We start from the raw sequence: 23449 nt of genomic DNA, 5'->3' as shown, positions 1-23449 counted from the left end.
TTAGAAGCAGTGTAGGGATGTGACAAGGCTATGAAGTGAACAAACTTTGTGAACCTGTCCACCACTACCATCACTACTTCCTTCATCTGAGATTTTGGCAAGCCTTCAACAAAATCCATGCTCACAGCCACCCAAGGTCTCTCTGGGATAGGCAAGGGTTGTAGTAGACCTGCTGGATGACATGTTTCATGCTTGAGTCTTTGACAAGTGTCACACTCCCTAACATATTTCCTCACATCTGACTTCAATCCGGGCCAATAGAAGTCCCTTTGAACCCTGTGCAAAGTTTTAAGGACCCCAGAATGTCCCCCCCATGGCCCATCATGTACTTGCTGCAGAATAGCTGTTTTTAAGGCTTCACATGACCCCACATACATCCTACCTTTGTACAACAGTAGCCCATTGTGCATACTAAATCCCTTAGGACCCTCCTTACCTGACTGAAAAGCTTCCAAAATACTCTTAACATGGGCATCAGTAGCATAACTGGATTTAAGTTGAGCTAACCAGTCAGGAGTAGGGAAAGAAATCATACACAAAACCCCATTTTGAGATGAGACTTCATCACTAGGGACCTATCTGGATAAAGCATCAGCTACTACATTTTCTTTCCCCTTCTTATATTCCACAATAAAGGCATACCCTAGCAGCTTGGTGATCCACTTTTGTTGGGCTGGTGTACCAATTTTCTGTTCCAGAATATACTTGAGGCTCTGCTGGTCTGTCCTTACCAGAAAAGAGTTTCCAACCAGGTATGGCCTCCACCTTTGCACAGCAGTGACCAAGGCTAGCAGTTCCTTTTCATAAGTTGATAAAGCTAAACTCCTGCCTTTAAGAGCCTGGCTGTGAAATGCTATAGCTCTCCTTTCCTACATTAACACAGCTCCCAACCCAACACCTGAAGCATCACACTCCACCACAAATAGTTTATCAAAGTTTAGAAGAGCTAAGACAGGTGGATTGGACATAGCAGACTTGAGATTCTGGAATGCCATCTCAGCTTCTTCAGTCCAAGCAAAAGAATCTTTTCTCAAAAAGGCTGTCAGTGGTGCTGCAATCTGCCCATACCCTCTCACAAATTTCCTGTAATACCCTGTGAGACCTAGGAATCCCCTCAAGGCCTTAACATCCTTTGGAGTAGGCCATTGTTGCATTGCCATTGTTTTCCTAGGATCTGTCCTTACTCCCTCACCAGAAATCAAGTGGCCCAAGTACTCCACCTCTTCACAAGCAAAGACACACTTGGATTTCTTTGCAAATAACTTCTCCTTAGTTAACACCTCCAATACAGTTTTGAGATGAGAAACATGTTCAACCAGGGACTTGTTGTACACCAGAATGTCATAAAAAAAAACAAGAACAAACCTTCTAAGGTAGGGTCTAAACACTTGATTCATTAGGGACTGGAATGTTGAAGGAGCATTAGTGAGTCCAAAAGGCATAACCAGAAATTCATAATGCCCCTCATGAGTCCTAAAGGCTGTCTTAGGAATGTCTTCCTCACTCATCCTAATCTGATGATAGCCCGACCTTAAGTCAAGTTTAGAAAATATGCAAGCACCATTCAGCTCATCAAGCAATTCATCAATAACAGGTATTGGAAACTTATCCTTAATGGTATTCAAGTTAAGCTGTCTATAATCAATGCACATACGCCAAGAACCATCTGCCTTCCTCACCAACAAAACAGGAGATGAAAAGGGACTGCAACTATTCCTTATAGATCCAGCATTCAACAATTCCTTAACTATTTTTTCTATCTCATTCTTTTGATAAAAAGGATACCTGTATGGCCTCTGGCAGACTGGTTGAACTCCATCTTTAAGGGTAATATGTTGTTCATGACCCCTGAGAGGAGGCAGGCCTACTGGAGTATCAAAAACATGAGAAAAATCTTGCAGTAGATCAGTTACTGCCATAGGTAATGCAGCCTGTTTCTCCAGTGATGAAGGGTTTGAAATATGAACCAACAGACCCTTTTTGATTGGGGTTTTAAGAAATTGGTCACCATCAATGAGATGTGAATCAGTTTGCTTCAATCCTTGTAGCTTGATGTTGTGCCCTTGATGACAGAATTCCATAGTTAAGAATTGGAAATTCCATTGAATATCACCCAATGTAGTTAGCCACTGTGTTCCTAGCACCACATCACATCCTCCAAGTAGTAACACATGGAATTGAATAGAAAACTCCCTTCCCTGCAAGCAAACTGGTACTTGATCACAAAATCCCTTAGTCCTGATCAAGGCACCATTGTCTGCCTTGACCTCCAGTGTCTGTGATTGGTCAACTGCTAATTTCAGTCTAGGGACTAAGGCTGCATCAATGAACTTATGGTGCTGCCTGTGTCAAGCAACACTACCATACTTACTCCATTGATTTTACCCCTAATCCTCATAGTACCAGGCGTGGGGTTACCAATTAAAGCATATAAGGTTATCTCAACCTCCTCAGGATTGGCATTAGTGTCTTCTTTTTCAGCCATTGAACTTCCCAGGTCTTCTTCCAACTCAGTAATCTTGACACCCGACTGTGGATCAAGTCCCAAATCAATTCCCTCAAGCAGAAATATCTTGGCACTTTTACATTTATGACCAAGACTCCATTTATCATCACAATTATAACATAATCCCTTCTTTTTCCTATCTTCCATTTGAGCAGGAGAGATTCTTTTAATTGGAATTCTAGACTTGGCCTCTAAAAATGTGTTGACTCTAGGAGGACCCAAAATAGATGGATTACCCGATTCTTGTTGGATTCTAGAACTCCTTTTGCAACTGCTCCAATACTCCTCTTGAATCTTAGCCAAACCAAAGGCTGCATTCAATGATGGTGGATTTAACATTCTCACAGGCAAACGGATTTCATCTCTCAAACCACTTAAGAAGCAACTCATCTTGTGTGTTAATGATAAGCCTTTGATTCGATTTGATAAGGCCTCAAATTCAGCTTTGTAAACAGCTACTGTTGAGGTCTGCTTCAACCTGGTAAGGGCCTCCATTGGATCATCATATGGTGTTGATCCAAATCTAACATACAAGGCTTGTACCATACCCTCCCAGTTACAGAAAATTCCAGCATCCTCTGCGTCCTGGAACCACACCAGAGCTTCTTGGTCCATGTGAAAGGAAACCACCAAAAGTTTCTCCATAGCTGGAGTTTGGTAATAGGCAAAATACTGATTAGCTTTGTAAACCCAGCTAGCAGGATCATCACCTAAGAAGCGAGGAAAATCAAGCCTAACAGGTTTGCCAAGGGTCATTGTTGAGGAATTAGGAATTGTAGATGAAGGTTCCTGTGATCTATTGTCATCCATGTTCAACTTCTGAAGAATTGAAATAAGATGTTGGTTCATCTCATTCATTGTTCTGGTATGAATCTCCTGAATCTTTTGAATTTCCTGGATGCTTTTGCCATGATGATCAGAAGTAGCTCGAAGAGAAGAAATAGCTTCATTAGTGGCTGCCATGGCAGCTGTTGATCGTGTCTCAGCCATTAGTCACAGAATCTCTGCTCTGATACCAATTGTTAAGTGTTGAATTGATGAGGTGATAATAGCTAAATTCGAGGTTAGCTAGGCTTCCTGGGATGAATGAAGGAATGGAGAAGAAGAATAGAATAACAGAAAGAATATTGAGCTTACTGCATTGGTGCCTCTTATGGTTACATCCTCTCATCCTTATACCCCAATTCTCTGCACATAGCTGTGCTTACAGCTGTGTAACTAACTCACACTCCAGCTGTCCTAGCTGTCACAACTAACTTCACTAACCTTCACACCTGATTCGGGTACAAGCACCCTATAGCCTTATTGTAGTTCCTACATACTTACCTTTGCTATTTTAGCTAATTAGGTACCTTAGCAGACAGCCAAGCACTTAACCATTTAAAATAGCAATGGTCATTACATTTAGCAATTCTCCTAATTAAAACTCCTAACAAAATACTCTACTCTACTATAGATTGAGCTATTGCCCCCTTTTATATAGTTAGTAGAAAAATTTTATAAATACCACAATTATAACATCACAACTTGACCAGCAAGGAGTCAGAGAAAAACAAAACTGAATAAAAGAAAGGAGTCAAAGAGAGAGAGACAAAGAAATATTGTGTTGCTACTGTAGTCTGTAGTGCTATTGTTGGTGTCTCTCTCAGAAGCAGATCTAGTGTGGTGGTGCCGAAGTCAAAGTGTCTTGCTAGAGTGTTGCTGCATTTTGGTCTCAATCTTCCGCTGCCTCTACCTCTACTGCATGCTTTAGTCCTAGTGCCTCTCACTCTCTCTCCATTTGTTTTTTTTTTTTAAATAAATTTTTATTTGGAATTTGATGGAGTGGAATGTCTCAATTCAACCTTTGAGATCAGTTTTGCGACAAACTTTGTAAGGGCCAAGCTAATTTTATTATTATTTTTTTGGTAAAATTGGTTGGTTGGGCTAAATTTTTTATCTGTGATTTTGTTGTTGGACTAATTTGTTTGGCCTTGCTAATTTGTATTATGGGATTTTCGATCAGTTAATTTTGTATAGACATTTTCTTCTTGTTTAAGAGGACTAATGATGGTAAGTGGGACAAATGTAATTTTTTTCCTTTTTTGCTTAGGTTTTAATGGATAATTTTTACAATCGTTGTTGGCCTAGTTTTGTTTTTGTTTAGATTAATAATTGTTGTTATTTAACCTTCTTTTTTTTTTTTTTTTTCACTTGTTGTTGGCCTAATTTTATATAAATTTTGAAATCTTATTTTAAGAGAATTTGAAAAATATTCTGCTTAAACTTCACATTTTTTTAAAAATAAATTGTGGTTTATATAACAACATAAGCTCCACTAAAAGAGTCAAGTCCCTAGACTAATTTTTTTATAATAATAATAATGACCAATTACAATTCCCCGATTCCCATGCGTTACCTCTATTTTCTTTTTTCTTTTTCATTCACCCTCATATAGGAATAGCTAAACTGGACTAAACCTTTGAAGAGATCACCACTTGCCAAATTTGCCCAATGGCACAATTTTAGCAAATTTTAGGAGAAAAGCACATTAACAAAGTTATTTAGTTATATAGCACATTTTTTGGAACTTGAGTTTCAACTCAAACTTGAGTTCCAAGCAATTTGGGCTGCACTCCTTGGCATTCCAAGGGAGTTGTTTGTAGACGTAGCACTTCTCGTGTTTATATGCACAACTAATTCCATTGCTACAATCAACAGAAACAAGCCCTCTCAAAATTTGTAGTAGCTTAGAGATAATTGTACATAATTTGGCCTCTCTATTTCAGCTTCTTTCTTTTAGATATGTTTCTTGGTCAATATGGTGGCCGGACTTTTAGTTTCCTATGCTAAGGATTTAAGGATTCTTCTACTTAGCTAGATGAGTATCTTTCTTTTCTCCTTCCCATTGAAATTGATGATTCAATTTCGTATATCTACCATTTTGGGGGTTTTTCATTTTGGGTATGGATATTAGCGTGATTGTTCTCTTGAACGTGCGTGATCCTAGTCTAGATAAAAACGTAAAACATACAAATCAAAAAATTTAACCATATTATTTCAATGATTTGAAAATAAAAGAGAATGGAAGAAAATGTGCAAATATATTGAGTTTAATGCTAATCTTTTAGCATTTTAAATAATTGAACATTTATTAATATTTAACTTGTGTCCTTATAGCACTTATTAACAGGATCCTTGATTTATTTTTCTTGAATAATAGGATGTCCTGAGAATTACAATTTATTCCAAATTACAACTTATAGGGTTGCTATTAATGAAACAAGCTATCATTTTGTCCTTCCAAGTGATTGTTGAGGACTTTAGCTACAAATTCTTGTTTAGTGGGGGGATCACAGAAACACAACTTCAAATCCTTGTGGCAAAAACAATTTTGTAGATCTTTGCAATCGTTATCATTTTGGCATTTAATTTGTGTAAGTCCTTCAACATCCAACTTGAAACCTGCAATTATTGTATTTGTTAACGATTGCATTCTCTCAAATTATATTTAAGTATGAAACATTGAAAAATCATTAAAATTATAAAATTGTGGCACAGTACTAGTTTTATATATACAACAATGTATCATTGTACATAATAAATAAATAAATAAAGAAGTAAATAAATAAGATCCAACAAATTAATCTCCTATGTAAATGATAACTAAGTGAACGTTCTTATTATGAGAGATAATGTAAATTTTTTTAAATCCAGATATTATGCATTTTTCAAATGTTCGTTAGTAACACTAATGTTCATTTTCCCTCTTAAATGAATAAGGATTAAATAATTGTATACAAAATTGTTTACCTAGATGTAGAATAATGTGAGTAAGAGGGAATCTAAATTTTACTTGAGTGAATGAGTTAAATTTTTTTACCCTATAACACAGACTTGAATAATGAATAATTTTGCATTTTAAAAAATAAAAAAATAACAAAAAACTTGAAAATGACCATTTTTTTTTTTTTTTTGATGAATAGAAGTATATATTCCTTAATTTTTACTTAAATTTCTATCATATTAGAGGTACCAAACCTATTTAAAATACGGAATTATCTCAAAGTATATAATTATTTGCAAGAACAATAAGGCCATATAGTACTATATACATATAAGAAAAAAAAATTAAGTAAAAATATAGAATGAGATTCTTACAGGAGCCAAGAAATAAGAGGGCAATTAAAAAATTCAACTTGAAGGAATATTTCTCCATCTCTTATGTCTTTGTGTATACAATTGCTAAAATATAGGATTTGTGTGTGTGTGTGTGTGTGTGTGTGTGTGTTTACTTTTGCACCCTTACTGTTGATGTTCTTCTCCATACATGTATATATAGGAGAGATCTTTGGCCAAAGAAAATTAGAAATCTATAAATTTTGAATTTCAAGGAAAGATCTTTATACGAACAAATTTAGAAATCTATAAATTTCAAATTTTTCTTGATTTCTAAAAATTAAAGACACATTTAGAGGGTATGTATTCTTGATTAATAGGAAGTTACTATTAATTATATATATTCTTAATAAATGGTATATGACTTCCTCTATACAAAATAGGAAGTGCTACTATAATACATATTTTTTTTAATAATTGCATAGCATGTAGTCCAATAGTATACTAGTATGTGTTGTCCATGACTTCCTCTATCCAATTATGTATTCTCCAGCTTCAGATTTGTTTTGCGTTATTTTTTTATTTTTTATTTTTTTTTTTCGTTTGTTCGAGTTTAGATAAAATCCAACCTAATTATGTTATACTCTTTAAAAACTAAATAAATAATATCAGCTGAAACTTTCGGGTTGGGTAGGGTTGGATACCCAATACACAATGGGTTTGATCATCCCTAATTGGAGCCCTTTTTTTGAAGCTTACCATTGACCACAATAATTGCTCAATTGAATCTTTAAACAATTATTGCACAATTATTACCCAAAAATTCCCCTTTCTTCTCCTTTCACCTACCGATATTCATTCATAGCAAAATCAAAAACATTTTAGGGGGATATAGAGGTTTTGAAGGAGCTGAAGAATGGGTTGGACCCTAACTCAATGAGTCAAGGCTCATGCATTAATTGTGCATTTAGGATTGCTTAAAAAGCCAGATTTTTAAAGTATTCAACTTATTTTTGCTACTATTCATAGGTCTCATTTGTTGGGTTAAGATAGTTTGACCCCGGTTAATTAATTCAGTTACCCAAGTTGATTAATTAGGTTCAATTGTATGCAAATCGTGACAGAACCAATAAATCACCAAAAATACTACTGAGGTCTAAAAAGGATCATAGTGAAGGAAGCCCAAAAGAATAAGTCAAGCCCAAAAGGAAAAATCAAGCTAAGTCCAAAGTAGCAGATGCATGAAACCCATGAAGGAATAAAAAAGCCCAAGGGATCCTGAAGCCCAGACAAAGAAGCATCCAAAAAAAAGAGGATCACGGCAAGGGATAAGAAGCAAGGATCCTCAGGAACCATCAAGAGGCGCAGATCCCTTCAAGCACAAAGACAAAGGAAGACTAGGACAGCTTGATAGAAAAAGACAGAAGAAGAAAACAAGAAACAAAAGCAAAAAGAACGCGAGCGACCTCTCATGGCACAGACAGAAAAAGCCTCGGGGAACCAAGACAGGGAAGAAGAATGATAACAAACAACTTTCAAAAATGGCAGAACAAGATTCCGCCCAAATGGGAAAGAAAAGAGAAAAGTGGAAGACGCCAGAAATGGGGATGCCGAGAAGGGCATACCTCAGCACATCCCAAAGAAGATGGCCAACCAGGAACTTTCAAAAGAATCAGAGCTGAAAGAAGGAAAGAATGAGAAAAAAAAGAAACGGGACTTACCGAGACGATGGGAACAGGACGTGCTCTGTTTGCAAAAGAGCAAAACAGGGGAACCAACGGTTCCCCGGGAAGACCAAAAAACTCCATTATAAAAGGAGGGGATGGGTTGTGAAGAAAAGGCAACGAAAAAAGAGAGAAACACAAGAAAGAAGAGATTCTCTAGAAAAACTATCAGAAAAATCTAGAGTGAAGAGAAAATACTAAGAGAAAACAAACATTGCTTCCCGGTATCCTGTAAAAGCCACTATTGCACATACTCGGATTCAACGAGAATCAAACTTTGCAAGTTTTGAAGGCTGAAATAGCCATTCAAGACTGTAATCTTTGAGCTTGATTGAACCTTGTATCACGTCCTAGTGAGCTTTCTGTAATCAAACAGATAATGAATTAATGAAACATTGCTTCATATTTCCCAGGATCCCCTCAGCGTTAATTTTTTTATCGTCTTGCTAATCCTGTTTCTTTCCTTCTAAATTTACCTTGTTAATTCTTGGCACTCTTCGATATCCTTGCTTGTTTTTTTTTTTTATATATTGTCAGGAGCATCCTCTATATACTACTTGATTCTTAAACAGCTCGTTAGCTGCGGTGAGTCAAGGCCCGGTTCACCAAATCCTTTTTCATTTAGGCCCGGGATCTTTGGGCCTGAGTGTCACGAAAAAGGTACTCTCACATTTTGGCGACTCCATTGGGGAAGGGCAAAGAAGAAGGAAGAAGCAATCCCTTCACAGAGAATGCCTCCAAGACAAAGAAACAGCAAAGGAACTAATGTGCCACCTACGGCCTCCGAGCCCGTAGGAGAAAACGAGGTAGCTTCCAGGCAAGGAGGCGGGAACCTGGGGGAAGGCTAATCTATCGTTTGTGAAGGTGTGCGGGACCCGAATGCATTGTGCAGGAAGGTCCCGGACCACCAAGCTGCGTGATGGCCCAAGAAGAAATTCCAGAAGAACCAGTTACGGAGGCCCAGATTCAGTCTAAGGAAGAATTAAAGGAAATAGATTTGGGGACAGAACTGGGATCCCGAAAGCCTGTCTTCATTAGCAGTCAATTGGTGGTGCAAGAAAGAGAACAACTGGTAACCTTGTTTCAAAAATACAGAGATGTGTTTTCATGGATCTATGATGAGATGCCTGGTCTAAACCCAGGGTTGGTAGTCCATTCTCTTAATGTGGACCCAGGGATAAGGCCAGTAGTCCAACCGGCTAGGGTCTTCCACACTGAGGTAGAAGCTCAAATAGTTTAAGAGGTCAAAAAATTGCTAACAGCTGGTTTTATCAAACCCATCCAACACCCAAAATGGCTTTCCAACATTGTACCTGTGAAGAAGAAAAACGGTAAGATCCGTTGCTGTGTAGACTTTCGCAACTTGAACAAGGCATTTCCTAAAGATAAATTCCCCTTGCCCAATATCGACCTCCTTGTAGATTCAGCTGCAGGAAGCTCAATGTTCTCATTTATGGATGGGTATAGTGGGTACAACCAAATCCGCATGGCAGCCAAAGATGCAGAGAAGACGGCATTGAGAACTCCGATTGGGAACTTTTACTACACTGTAATGCCCTTTGGCCTCAAAAATGCGGGGGCTACGTATCAGCGGACCATGACAGCCATTTTCCATGACATGATGCATGAGGAGATGGAAGATTATGTAGATGACATTGTGGTCAAGTCAAAAACCAGAACAGGACATTTCCAAGTACTTGAGCAAGTCTTTGAAAGATGCAAGAAGTACAAGTTACATATGAACCCCATGAAGTGCGCCTTTGGAGTGTCTGCTGGAAAGTTCCTTGGGTTCCTGGTACATCACAAAGGCATAAGTGTGGATCCAACCAAGGCCACAGCTATCGCCACAATGAGAAGACCAACTACTGTTAGGGAACTCAAAAGCTTCCTGGGAAGGGTCTCCTATATTAGGAGATTTGTGCCTGGTTTAGCCTCAGCTACAGCAGGCCTATCCAAACTGTTGAAAAAGGGGAATGAATTTACTTGGGGGACAGAGCAGCAGGAAGCTTTTCAAAGAATTCAGAGCATCATGAATCATCTGCCTACCCTCCAGGCACCAGTACGTGGGCGACCTCTATTGCTATACTTAGCATCAAACTCCCAGGCAATAGGAGCTTTGCTGGCACAAGAAGATGACTAAGGAAATGAGCAGCCTGTATATTACGTAAGCAGAACACTCAAGGATACCGAGACCAGGTACCCCAGAATAGAGAAAGCCTGCCTAGTGATCATTTATGCATCCCAAAGGTTGAAGAGGTACTTCTCAGCTCACCAAATCCTCTTGGTAACCAAGTTCCACCCCATAAAAGCACTCCTGCACCAGCCCCTTCTTACGAGAAGAATAGCACAATGGCTAGTGTTGCTCTCTCAATATGATATAGGTATAAGAACTCCCAAGGCTGTCAAGAGCCAGGCCATAGCAGATTTGCTAGCTCAATTCTCAGGAAAGGAGGAAGGCCCGCTAAGCGAAGAAATCCCTGGCGAAGTAGCAGTAATGGAGATCCCAGGGAAGAAATGGACCATGAGGTTTGATAGGTCGGCTACAGCAACTTCAAATGGGATAGAAATTGTACTAAGTTGTGAAAATGGGGATATCATGCCCTTGTCTTTCAAACTTGGTTTCTCGTGCTCTAATAATGCAGCTGAATATGAGGCATACTTAACCGGGTTGACTATAGCACTCAACATAGGAGTAAAACATATGAGAGTGTTGGGAGATTCCAATCTTGTAGTCTCCCAAGTAAAAGGTGACTTTGCATTACAGGAACAAAGCTTAGCAGCCTACAGGACTTGGGCACAAAGGCTGGAGATGGAATTTCAGACCTTCAGCATAGAATACACTCAAAGAAGTGAAAACAGGTTTGCTGATGCACTCGCCACCCTGGGATCCCAGATACCATTTAATGGGAGAGATACGCTGATAAAAATAGGAAGGCATGAACATTCTATTGTAAGGATCCTCCAAAGGATGTACCCCGGAGAGTCCAAACAGCAGGACTGGAGGGACGAAGTCAAAGAAAAGATGAAAGAGGCAAGGCCCAGAGGGAACATCAAAGAGCTAATGGATTACACTCAGATAGAAGGAGAATTGTATAGAAGGCTGCCAGGAGGAATATTGTCCAAATGTATCACCAAGAAGGAAGGAAAGTCGAAACTAAAAGAATTACACGCCCAAGCATATGGAGTTGCAGAAAAGGTTAGCCTATATAGAAGGATGCAACGCATGGGGTACTACTGGCCAGATATGGACAAGGAAGCAGCAATTATACAGGAGAAATGCCAAGAGTGTCGTTTGGCAATTGATAAAGAAGAAAGCTACGTGGTGTTTATTGCAGAAGATTGGCGGGTTCCTTTCATAGGATACCTGGCTCAGGGGATCCTGCCAACCGACAGGAAATTGGCCCACAAGCTCAAAAAGCTAGCAGGCAAGTATTTCCTGCAGAACGACATCTTATTCAAAAAGGGATACCATGGGGATCCCCTCAAGTGCCTGGGACCAAAGGAAGCTAGAGAAGTAGTCAAAGAAGTACATTCTGGAGATTGTGGAAGTCACCCGAGGAAGAGAAGGCTGTACAAGCAGTTACTGTTGTTGGGATATTACTGGCCAACAATGAAAAGAGACTCTGAGGAGCTGGTCAAAACATGTCATGCTTGCCAAGTCCTGGGAGATGCAATTCACACTCACCCAAATGTCCTACAGGATATGACGACGCCATGGCCTTTTCATACTTGGGGGCTTGATCTCATAGGGCCTATAAACCCTCCATCCAATGGTTATATATGGATCCTGGTAGCCACAAAGTACTTTACAAAATGGGTAGAGGCCATCCCTTTGAAAAAAGCTACTGGAGCAGCTGTAGCAAATTTCATTCGAAACCACATCATTACAAGGTTCGGGATCCCCAGAAGATTGATCAGTGACAACGGAACCCCATTCATAAACAAAGATATGAAGGGGTTAACTGAAGCATACCACATTAAGCATGGAAGATCTACCCCATACTACCCACAAGGAAACGACCAAGTTGAAGCTACTAATAGGGTAATGTTGAAGATCCTTAAGAAAATGAAGCATGAGTATGGAGGGAAATGGAGTGACCATCTGGCAGATGTGCTTTGGGCATGTAAAAGCTCTGTAAAAACAGCCACAGGATTCTCCCCATTCTCCCTGGTCTATGGAACAGAAGCCATCAACCCCGTGGAGTTAGTCATTCCTACACCAAGGGTAGTTCTGGAGGAAAATCAAGGAGAAAGTGAGGACACAAACAATGAAAGGAGGCTAGCAGATCTGGAAGGGGTAGAAGAAGAAAGAGAGCTAGCCAAGAAAAGGAGCCAGAGGTACCAGCAGAGAATGACCAGAGCATATGCACAAGCAGTACGCCCAAAAGTGTTCACTAAAGGGCAATTAGTACTAAGGATGGCGGAGCACGTGAGGAGGAACCTGCCAGGGCCTTCCAAGTTCACCCCAAAATGGGAAGGGCTCTACATCATCAATGCAGCTCATGAGAGTGGGTATTATTACCTTACCAAAGAAGATGGGACAGTCCTGACAGAACCTATAAACGGGAAATGGCTGAAGCAATACTACGCATAAGGATGAGGGGATCCCGGTACCTCAGGGTCCTTTTACCAGCTTCACTATCTGCTAAGTTTTTTTTTTATTTTATCTTTTTATTTCAGTCTTTATCATGAATTCTGGTCTAAAATGATTTTGTTCAAGAACATATGATAGATTGACACTTTGTGGTCAATACTGCACTAAATGATTTTTCTTTGTTCCTTAAAATTGACCATGTTTTAATGAAGTTCCTGTTTCTTTAACATTTAATCCTTTCTTTAAATACTGCAAAGACCAAGTTTGGATAGATTTAAGGAAGGATACCTGAGTAAAAAAAAAAAAAGGGTATGTAATACCCTTTTACATATGGCCCAGGATCCACCTCACAGATAATTTCAGATATCCCACAGACAGTTCCAAGTGCATAGGTCTAGGATCACAGATAAAAGCAAAGTATCCAGGATACCTAGCCTAGCACTTGGCAAAAGGGGAACCTGTCAAAAGTTCATGAACTGGGACCATATCTCAAAGAAAAATGTATAGAAAAGGATACCAGTGTACCAAGTTTAGTACTTGCATAATAGATTACCAGGTACCTGGACCAGAACTTACAGTGAAGCCTGTGGAAACCATGGTCCAGGACTCAGGAAAGAAAAGAGTCATAGGAAAGAAAAGGCAATATATCAAAGAAAAGGGCAGATTCACATATTAAGAAATGAGAAGCAGTTTTGAAACACAAAAAAAAAAAAAAAGAAACAAAGAGGAAAGCAATGTTCAAAAAAAAAAAAACTTATACAACCCCAAATTGTTTAAGTAAATCTAAAATAAGCTAAGGAATGAGGCCAGCCAACAGGGAGGCATCCGAAGGAATGACAGGCACAGTCAAAGTAGAAAGGATCCTCTGCCGCTTGACCTTCAAGTCTTGTAGAACCTTGTGAGCATGAGCCAAAGTTTCCTCAGCAGCAGCTATCTCGATGTCTATACTCTTGGATGATTGCCTCTGAAACAGCGTATGGGCCAACAGATGCAAGTGATCCAACAAAAAAGATAAATTGAACTTGGCCTCCAGAAGGTCTTGGACCACCCCTCTCCACTCCAGAAGTTTTTCTTCAGACAAAGAATCTACAGAAGAATTCCTCAGGGAAACCAGCACAGCACATAGCAACTCCATCAAAATATTGCCCAGAAAAACGCCTCCCCTGAAGCCACTGGTGAAATCCCCGTGACTCTTGAGCAGACTCTTTAACAGCGGCAGGCCTTCAACAGGAACAGAGAAGCGCAGGAAACTGCCATAAGAAGACCCAAAAACATGGAAATGGCTGGCAAGAAGACTGTTAAATTCCAAGAGATCAAAGCGAGCCAGGAAGGAGGAAAGCCTTGAATCAAGATCTGAGGCAGCCACTTTCGAGGCGTCCCCCATCACTGTGTCACCACTTGCGGAGACAGGAGGACTTGCAGCCTTTCGCTCTGGATGAAGGTCAGCAACTTGAACGGGTCTCACAATTCCTTCAGGGATAACAGGCTCAGAATCTGCAAAGCCTGTATCGATATTTAAAAAGAAAAAGAAAAAGGAAGAACAGATTTATTCTTTAAAAAAAAAAAAAAAAAGGGGAGAAAGAAGGACAAACCAGTTCCGGCTTCTTGGGGCAAAGCCTCCTCTTCCTGATCCCCTGACTTCCTCGAGGATTCTGGGAAAGAACATAAGGCAAGTTGAAGAAAGGGTGAAGAACCAATGACAAAGTGGCTAAAGGAAGGAATAGATGCAGGGGGCTTTGCCATAAAAAAAAAAAGAGAAGGACGAAGGGAAGAAAATAAAGGAAAAGGAAACACAATGGGAGCAGCTCGCACTCACCTTCTGAGCTTTCTGATTCTAAAGAAGAGGCAACACTGGGAGCGGATTTCTCACTGGTTTGACCTAAAAGGAGAAGGAAAAGGAGGAACTCAAAAAAAAAAAAAACTGGAAAAGAAAATAGAGATGTAACGCTATTTCAAGGAAACAAGGCTTACCTGTTTGTTTGGATAAAGGAGTGTCTCCCAAAGCGCCTTTATCTGACAAGGTTTAAGGAAACACAGTCCTGATAGGACTAGGAGTGCGTTCAAGATGGGGACTTTGAGATGAAGGGATCCTAAAGGTTTTGGGATCTTGAGAATCCTGGGAACCTTGCATCGGTTGCTCGGTTTCCCCAGCCAGACCACCAGTAGGGGGCTCCTCCCCCACAGTAGGAAAAGCAACAGAAAGAGCTGTGACAGTTTCCTCTCCCAGAGCCTTGCCAGTCATAGGAGGGGATACCTCCACCTAAAGGAAGAAGAAGAAAAGGCAGTGCCAAGTAAAAAAAAAAGGGGAAATGTTAACAACACAATGTCAGAACAAAAAAAAAAAGGGGGGAACACACATACCACGTCGTCACCAGAAGATTGGCCTTTACCCTTCTTGTGATCAGACTTGCGCTTGGACTGCAAAGGAAACCACCACTCGTCAGCAAAATAGAAATAAGTGCAACAAGGTGAACAAATGAAAAAGAGAGAAGAAGGAAAGAAGTCTTGCCCTTCTCTCTCTCTCTACAGATTCTCTGGAAGTCTTTTGCTTACTACGAGTACGCCCAGAGGGTCCTAAAGGAGGCTGGGATACAAAACCAGAGGATCCTAAAGAACCATGGACTGAAGTAGTCACAGGAACCTGGAAAAAAGAAGACTCTACCTTGGTCTTCTTCCGGGTCCTTGAAGCCAAAGGTTCCCTGACATCTTTGCCTTCCTGAGATGCCAAGTGTGTTTAAGATTTCCCGGTTTTTCTTCTTTTTGTCTCAAAACCTATCTCCACACCCCCTGTACTTTCATCAACATCAACAGCTTTCATTTTCTTCGGCCTGACATCCTTACCTTTACTCGGAGCAGTGGCAGCACTTATCGTCTCCACTGCACCTTTCTTGATGGGCACTCCAGAGGAAGCGCCAATGATGAGACTATAACCCAGCCAAGTCTTAGGAAAATCCTGTCCATAAGTCACCCAACCTCCCTTGGAGGCATGCCACTCTGCAAACCCAGTCTTGCTGCTTGCAGCAGCAGAAACAATCCCAGCAGTAGGAAGGGATAAATGCCTATTGGATGTTGGAGCAGAAACAATGCTAAGATTCGGGGCTTCCCGAACTGTACCAGAGCCAACATAGTCAACAAAAGACTTCTGTACTCTTCTCCAAAAACTGGTATAGCCACTAGAAGCAAAGACTCCTCTATGGGAGTTAGGCACTACAAATTGGGGGCTCCTCCGTGACCAATAAGAAAAGGCCTACAGCCTCAGGAAAGGATCCAAAGAAGGAAGGGATGACACCACGTCCTTAAAGACTAGAGGAATGTCCTGGTCAAAACCAAATTGTCGGAGCACCTGGTGTGCTGAATAATGAGTATATTTTGGACCACTTGAAGAAGGCACAGGAAGCTAGGAGGGGCTAATGCAGGCAAGATAAGCCAGACTGCCCTCAACACCACGGCGCAAATCAAAGGTATTACCTGTAGAAGATAAAAAAGAAGACAATACAGAATCACACGTAAAGCTAGGGCCAAACTCACGAGGAGATCTCCAATGTAAGTTCCCTGCTTGGTCAAATAATTCCACAAGATTGAGGCCACCACCTTTCAAGCTAATCCAACGAAAGATAATTGGAAAGGCATTAGTAAAATTGCCACAAAGACCCTTCACTATGTCGGGGGATCCTTGGAATTTGTCCTTCACAAATTTCAAATTCCTGCACTTGGCCAAAGTAGCTGCAGAACGGTCCCATATGAAAATCTGAAGGATAGCACAGTGAAGAGATGAAGTAATCACATAACAAGAATCACCCTTAGTCTCATCTCCATGAAGCTGGTCCAATTGAGAGTAAACATGACCCAAGAACAGAGGGGCCAAAGGATACTGGGTACCTCGAGCCAACTTGATTGTCAACGGAAAAAAGGAAGACTTAACTCCGTACCCAGGAAACTCACTAAACAAGAATTTACTAAGCCAAAAAGCCAAAAAACCGGCCCACCTCACTTCCTTATCTTTCTCACGAGAGAGGGTCATCACCCATCTCCTCATCCTAGCCGGCTTACCACCAGAAGAGGCAGCATGACCACCAAAATGACCAAACAATTTATCTTCTACCACGAGATCCTCACCAGAAAGGTTAATATCAAAGGGGCTCTCGTCACCAAACACCGAGAGGAGGAAGTTATTAACCACATCTTCCAAGGTGATAGTCAATTCACCAGCAGAAAAGAAAAAAGTATGAAGGGAAGGGCACCAACGACGTACCAGATGCCTGAGCCCTTTGGCGTCTCTGAAGCCCTCAAGGTTTCTGGAAATAGCCACTGCCTTTAGGATACCGGCGCGCTCCAAGCGACCCACAAACTCAGCATCAGACAGTTCCTTGTCTACCCATATAGGCCAGCCCTGAATCTTTCCCGGAACAAAATCAAAGAAGATAGGAACCGCTTCTCGAATTCCTTGTCTAATCTGAAGATCAAAAATCTCTCTAGGGTCAGGAACCTGGGCAGAACCAGCAAAAACCGTTTGGCCAAAAAACATCCAAGCATGAGGGGATGGAGGAGCCTCACCATGAGATACATGAGGAAAAAATGAACTGAGAGAATACCAAGGATCCCGTAAAGGGAAGGCCGAACGTTCGGTAACCTCGCGAGAATTGCTCGGAGCAGAACCAGAAGAACCTTCACCCTCAGAAGGACTGGGGGTACGCTCTCTCCTCTTTTGGGAAGAAGAAGAAGCCAATGGAACAACACGTACAATGAGAAGAAAGGAGATTGAAAGTGCGAAAAAGGGGAAGACCGGAGTAACAGAGAAGAAGAGAAAAAGAAAGAGAAACTCAAAGAATGAAAAACTCAGAGAAGCAAAGTGATAAGATGAAACGGCTACAATAAAGGCGCAAATAGCAGTTGGAGAAGACAGTTTATGGAAAGACGCGCCAGTTGCCAAAAAATTTAATTTGAAGAAGGGATTAATCAGCGGTTATTAATGAGAAGTAACGGGAAACGAGAAAAGTGGGTAGAGGAGTTTTACCTCAAATACTCAACTGCCACGTCCCGTGCAAAGAGGAAACTGCAAAAAATAATGATTATAAGGGAACGCGACACGCAAAAAGGAGGTGACCAAAAGCAGTAGAAAAGGGCCGGGATCCCAAGTAAAAAGGAAGGGAACCCAGTAGAAGTTGGAGAAGGGGATCCTACGAAAATCTTAGAAAATCTAAATCACTCACGCGTGGGCTTCAGGCAACCCACGAGCTCGGGGGGCTAAATGTTGAGGTCTAAAAAGGATCATAGTGAAGGAAGCCCAAAAGAATAAGTCAAGCCCAGGATAAGGAAAAATCAAGCTAAGCCCATAGTAGCAGAAGCAGGAAACCCATGAAGGAATTAAAAAGCCCAAGGGATCCTGAAGCCCAGACAAAGAAGCATCCAAAAAAAGAGGATCACAGCAAGGGATAAGAAGCAAGGATCCTCAAGAACCATCAAGAGGCGCAAATCCCTTTAGGCACAAAGACAAAGGAAGACTAGGACAGCTCGATAGAAAAAGACAGAAGAAGAAAACAAGAAACAAAAGCAAAAAGAACGCGAGCGACCTCTCATAGCACAGACAGAAAAAGCCTCGAGGAACCAGGACAGGGAAGAAGAATGATAACAAACGACTTTCAAAAATGGCAGAACAGGATTCCGCCCAGATGGGAAAGAAAAGGGAAAAGTGGAAGACGCCAGAAATGGGGATGCCGAGAAGGGCATACCTCAGCACATCCCAAAGAAGATGGCCAACCAGGAACATTCAAAAGAATCAGAGCTGAAAGAAGGAAAAAATGAGAAAAAAACGGAAACGGGACTTACCGAGACGATGGGAACAGGACGTGCTCTGTTTGCAAAAGAGCAAAACAGGGGAACCAACGGTTCCCCGGGAAGACCAAAAAACTCCATTATAAAAGGAGGGGATGGATTGTGAAGAAAAGGCAGCGAAAAAAGAGAGAAACACAAGAAAGAAGAGATTCTCTAGAAAAACTATCAGAAAAATCTAGAGTGAAGAGAAAATACTAAGGGAAAACAAACATTGCTTCACGGTATCCTGTAAAAGCCACTATTGCACATACTCGGATTCAACGAGAATCAAACTTTGCAAGTTTTGAAGACTGAAATAGCCATTCAAGACTGCAATCTTTGAGCTTAATTGAACCTTGTATCACGTCCTAGTGAGCTTTCTGTAATCAAACAGATAATGAATTAATGAAACATTGCTTCATATTTCCCAGGATCCCCTCAGTGTTAATTTTTTTTATCGTCTTGCTAATCCTGTTTCTTTCCTTCTGAATTTACCTTGTTAATTCTTGGCACTCTTCGATATCCTTGCTTGTTTTTTTTTTTTTTTTTATATTGTCAGGAGCATCCTCTGTATACTACTTGATTCTTAAACAGCTCGTTAGCTGTGGTGAGTCAAGGCCCGGTTCACCAAATCCTTTTTCATTTAGGCCCGAGATCCTTGGGCCTGAGTGTCACGAAAAAGGCACTCTCACAAATACTAAGTGCAGTAGAAAATAAATTAGACACGGTGATTTGTTGAAAAATGGAAAAAACCTCGCAAGGTAAAAACCCCACAAGGTGATTTTAAGGACACCACTCCCAAGAATCCACTAATGAACAACCAAGCGGTTACAAGTATAAGGAATCTTACCAACTACCCTAGCCTATCCCGAAATACCAACCTGCAGTCGAACCATCGCTCCAATACCCAATTGGACTTGATCTTATAGTAGCCTTCTTTCCCTTTGATGTGCAAACCTCCAATTTGTGACTAACCCTTTGCATGGATCCCAGTATGTGACTAACTCCAGAAATTTGAACAGATGTTATTGACTGCAAAGTTCTTCACTTCATCAATAATGAAGATCGGGAAGCACTTGGTTACAAAATCCTATAGCGCACAAACGCAGTAACTTCACACAGAGAAAATAAGTATCTTGGTCTCTATATTCGTGTGTGACGACTCTTAAAATAAGCCTTAAATATGTCTAAGGTTATGAGAAAAGAAACCCTAAACAACTGCACAAGACTAGGCTGAATTTTAGATTTGGAAATTCTAAAATCGTAGTTCTCGATAGATCGAGCTACTGTCGAGCTATTTATCGATCTTCACATTAAGTCTTAATAGCAGGCTTCTATCGAGCTATCTGTCAAGACTTAGTGAATAGCTTTTCTTCACTTGTTTCTTGGATCAATCTTCATGTTGTTAATACTTGACTTGAACAACATGTTTCTTGAAGTACTAAACCCATCTTAGATCTACCCAATTACAAATAAAGTGCATTTTGTCAAAGGATTAGCCAATTACAATAAAATATGACCCTAACAATCTGCCCCTTTGAAAATCTGTGATAAAACAACAAAAAGGAATTATGAGAGAAGTCTAACACAACAATCCCATAATTTACAAAAGTACATAAGTCTAGCCCTACAACAAACTCTTGAAAACATTGCAAAAAGGGAGATCATGGCATATAAATTTGCAACCTGTGTTATCTAAAATGCTTAAACAAGATCAAGTGTGAAACATAGACAAGTTGTATACAATAAGAAACATGTGTATAAAGATAGAAAAGAAACAACACATGTGAGACAAAGGTGAAGAAAACATACATCAACTCATATATATATATGAAGAAAACAACACATGTAACACACTTTAAACCATAATTAATCACAATAACAGCTGTAATTAAAAGGTAAAGAGAAAGGGAAGAAAGATGCAATGACAAAGATAACATGACGATGTTTTATCGAAGAAGAAACCAAAGTAGTCGGCGTAAAACCTCTCCGCTGCCCTCCAAGCGGTCAATAATCCACTAGAGAATGAAGTTAGGATATATGAATAGTAGAAGACCCTCCATGCCTAATCTACTCAATGCGCCTAAGCCCTCGAAGCTTCTTTCTCTAATAGGGTTACGCCATACCTTGTCTTCTTTAGCTTACCAGATCCCACAATAGCCCATTGCATCAACCAAATTGAATTGGTCCCTTCTGAACTGCTTCCCAAGCACCAAAATAGCTTCTCACAATACGAGTATGGTGAGATAAGGATTTGGCTAATGTACCTCTCAAGGATATATCAATGGAGAGGGTGAGAGTAAAGGAATTTGGAGAATCAAAAGATGAAGATTGTGGATGAGTCAATCTTGGTTTTCTCTAGGGTTTCTCTCCCAAATTCTTTTTGGAAGCTCTGTACATTTCATGGGTATAAGGGTATTTATAGCAGGGTGTATGAGGAATGCAAACAGTCAGTTACAACCAAACAGGGCATCCTGGCAACTCGAGCTCGCGACTGGAACGAGTCGCGAGTTTGAGTCATTAGCTAACTGTCTGGCCAGACTGGAAGTTTTGTCCTGTAGTGCAACAGCTAGCATTACCCTTCAACTCCCCCTGCATGCTTCACACGTGTGCCATTCTGGCAACTTGCTAGTCGTGAGATCCAGTTGCGAGACTCCCAAATAGACACTAACTCCTGGGACTTCAATGCTGTCCCATGCAACAACCTCTTCAGCAACTGGTTCATGTGCGGGTTTCGTTTCGACCTCAATGTCTCAGAAACGAGCTAAGTCACCGAACTCAATCATGACCAAGCGGGTTACAACGGTTCACTCTCTTCCATTTTGTTAGGACATATGTGATTCAATGTTAGGATGTGTTTAATACTTTAAGAAACAAGATTTCAATTTCAAGTATTAAAACCATGCAAGTCTGTTCAAGAATCAAGTAAGAAAGCGCTGGAATTTAAAACTCGACAGTTAGCATCTATCGAGGTTTAAAAGCTGTTGAAGCCCGTGACTCGACAGCTAGCTCGATAGATGGCTATCTATAGAGGTTTATGAGACAGTTTTTCAGAGCTGTTTTACATCCAATCTATGAGTATGTGTTTAGGCTTTCTTTTCTCACAGCCCTAAACATATATAAGGATTATTTTAAGGGCCGTCAAAGGTTATACAAGTTGCACAAGTGTGAAGCAAAGTCTTGTTTATGCAAATTGTGACCAGAGACAAAAATTTTCCCTAGTTCATCTTTCTCTTGAACAAGTTGCTGTGTTTGTACACCGTAGGGTTTTGTGACCAAGGAGTTTCGTGATCTTCATCGTGTGATGAACTGAAGAACTTTGCAGCCAACATTCTTCTCAAGTTGGTGATTAAGTCGCAGACTAGGATCTACACATTAAAAGGAGAGATTGTCACTACAGAACAAGTCCAATCGGGTATTGGGGTAAAGGTTCAACAGTAGGTTGGTATAAGGTACTGTGATTCCCTTACTTGTAACCGCCTGTTTTGATAATAGTAGATTCTTTGGAATGGTGACCTTAAAATCACCCGGAGGGGTTTTTGTCGTGTAGGTTTTTCCCATTCGTAAAAAAATCACCGTGTAATTATAATTTCCATTGCATTTATTTATTTGGTGATTTGTTTGTGCTACCACGCGCTTTGCATGTTAATTAACTTAATTAATTTACTTGGCTAAATTAATTGGTTAATTCATCACAAGGGACCAATACATTCTTGACCTATCACATTTCTTTGAACCTCCCTTACATAAACACCCTTGATCACTCCAACAACTTCTTCTCCAATCCAATTCCTGACTTGTTCCCTAACCTGACTCGTCTGCAACGACTCGGTCTCTCAATGAACTCGTTCTCCAACAAAATACCCACCGTGATTAGCTCATTCACTGAGCTTGAGGAGCTTTACCTCGATAACAACAAGCTGGAAGGAGCAATTCCAGCGAGTTTCAACAACCTTGTGAGCTTAAAAAGACTCGAACTCCAATCAAACAAGCTCACATGCAAGTTTCCTGAGTTGGGTTCTTTGAACAAGTTTTCCTTTTTAGATGCTAGCAACAATGCCATCTCCAGCAAAATCCCGTGGGTTTTTCCATCTTCGCTGGTTCAAATCTCCATGAGAAACAATAGCTTAGAAGGAACAATAATCCCAGAGAGTTTCAGAACTTTGGGTTATTTACAAGTAATCAATATAAGTCACGATCGACTTAGTGGCTCAATACCATCCCTTCTCTACGACCTCCTATCACTGCAACAACTCACTCTCTCATTCAACCTGTTCTCCTCCGTACAAGCCCCAGCTTCTTTAGGCACACAAAACGAGCTCATAGCTATTGATCTAAGCAACAACGAGATCCGAAGCTTTTTACCTTTGTAAGGTTGAAATTTTATCAACCATCTTGTTGGCTTTATTCTGTGCCAAATTTGCTTGTATTTTAGCCATTAGTAACCCTGTATTTAGGTGGGAATCATGTAAGGGTAGTGTGTGAGAGAGTGTGAAGAAATGCTCAAGATTGTGCAAAGAAGCAGGGACTCGTGACAGGATCTCACGGGTGGCTCACGGATTGCAAGCTACCAGAAGTTGCAAACGTGTCAAGCATGCCAAAAGTTGAAGCGTCATGCCAACTGTTGCACTATAGGACAAAAGTCCCAGGCTGGCCAGGCCGTTAGCTCGCGACTTGAACTCGCGGCTCAGTCCAGTTGAAAGGCCAAGTCGCCAG

General features: G+C 40.6%; 1 pseudogene; it reads left to right on the top strand.

Moving 5' to 3' along the window:
• The first annotated feature begins 7318 nt into the window (after positions 1-7318).
• LOC115950164 lies at positions 7319-23106 on the top strand (annotated as a pseudogene).
• The last annotated feature ends 343 nt before the right edge of the window (positions 23107-23449 follow it).

The sequence above is a fragment of the Quercus lobata genome, chromosome 6 (genome assembly GCF_001633185.2).
Source record: "Quercus lobata isolate SW786 chromosome 6, ValleyOak3.0 Primary Assembly, whole genome shotgun sequence".
In the NCBI taxonomy this organism is placed as follows: domain Eukaryota; kingdom Viridiplantae; phylum Streptophyta; class Magnoliopsida; order Fagales; family Fagaceae; genus Quercus; species Quercus lobata.
Note: the sequence above shows the minus strand (reverse complement) of the source record. Positions and strands in the feature narration are given on the sequence as shown.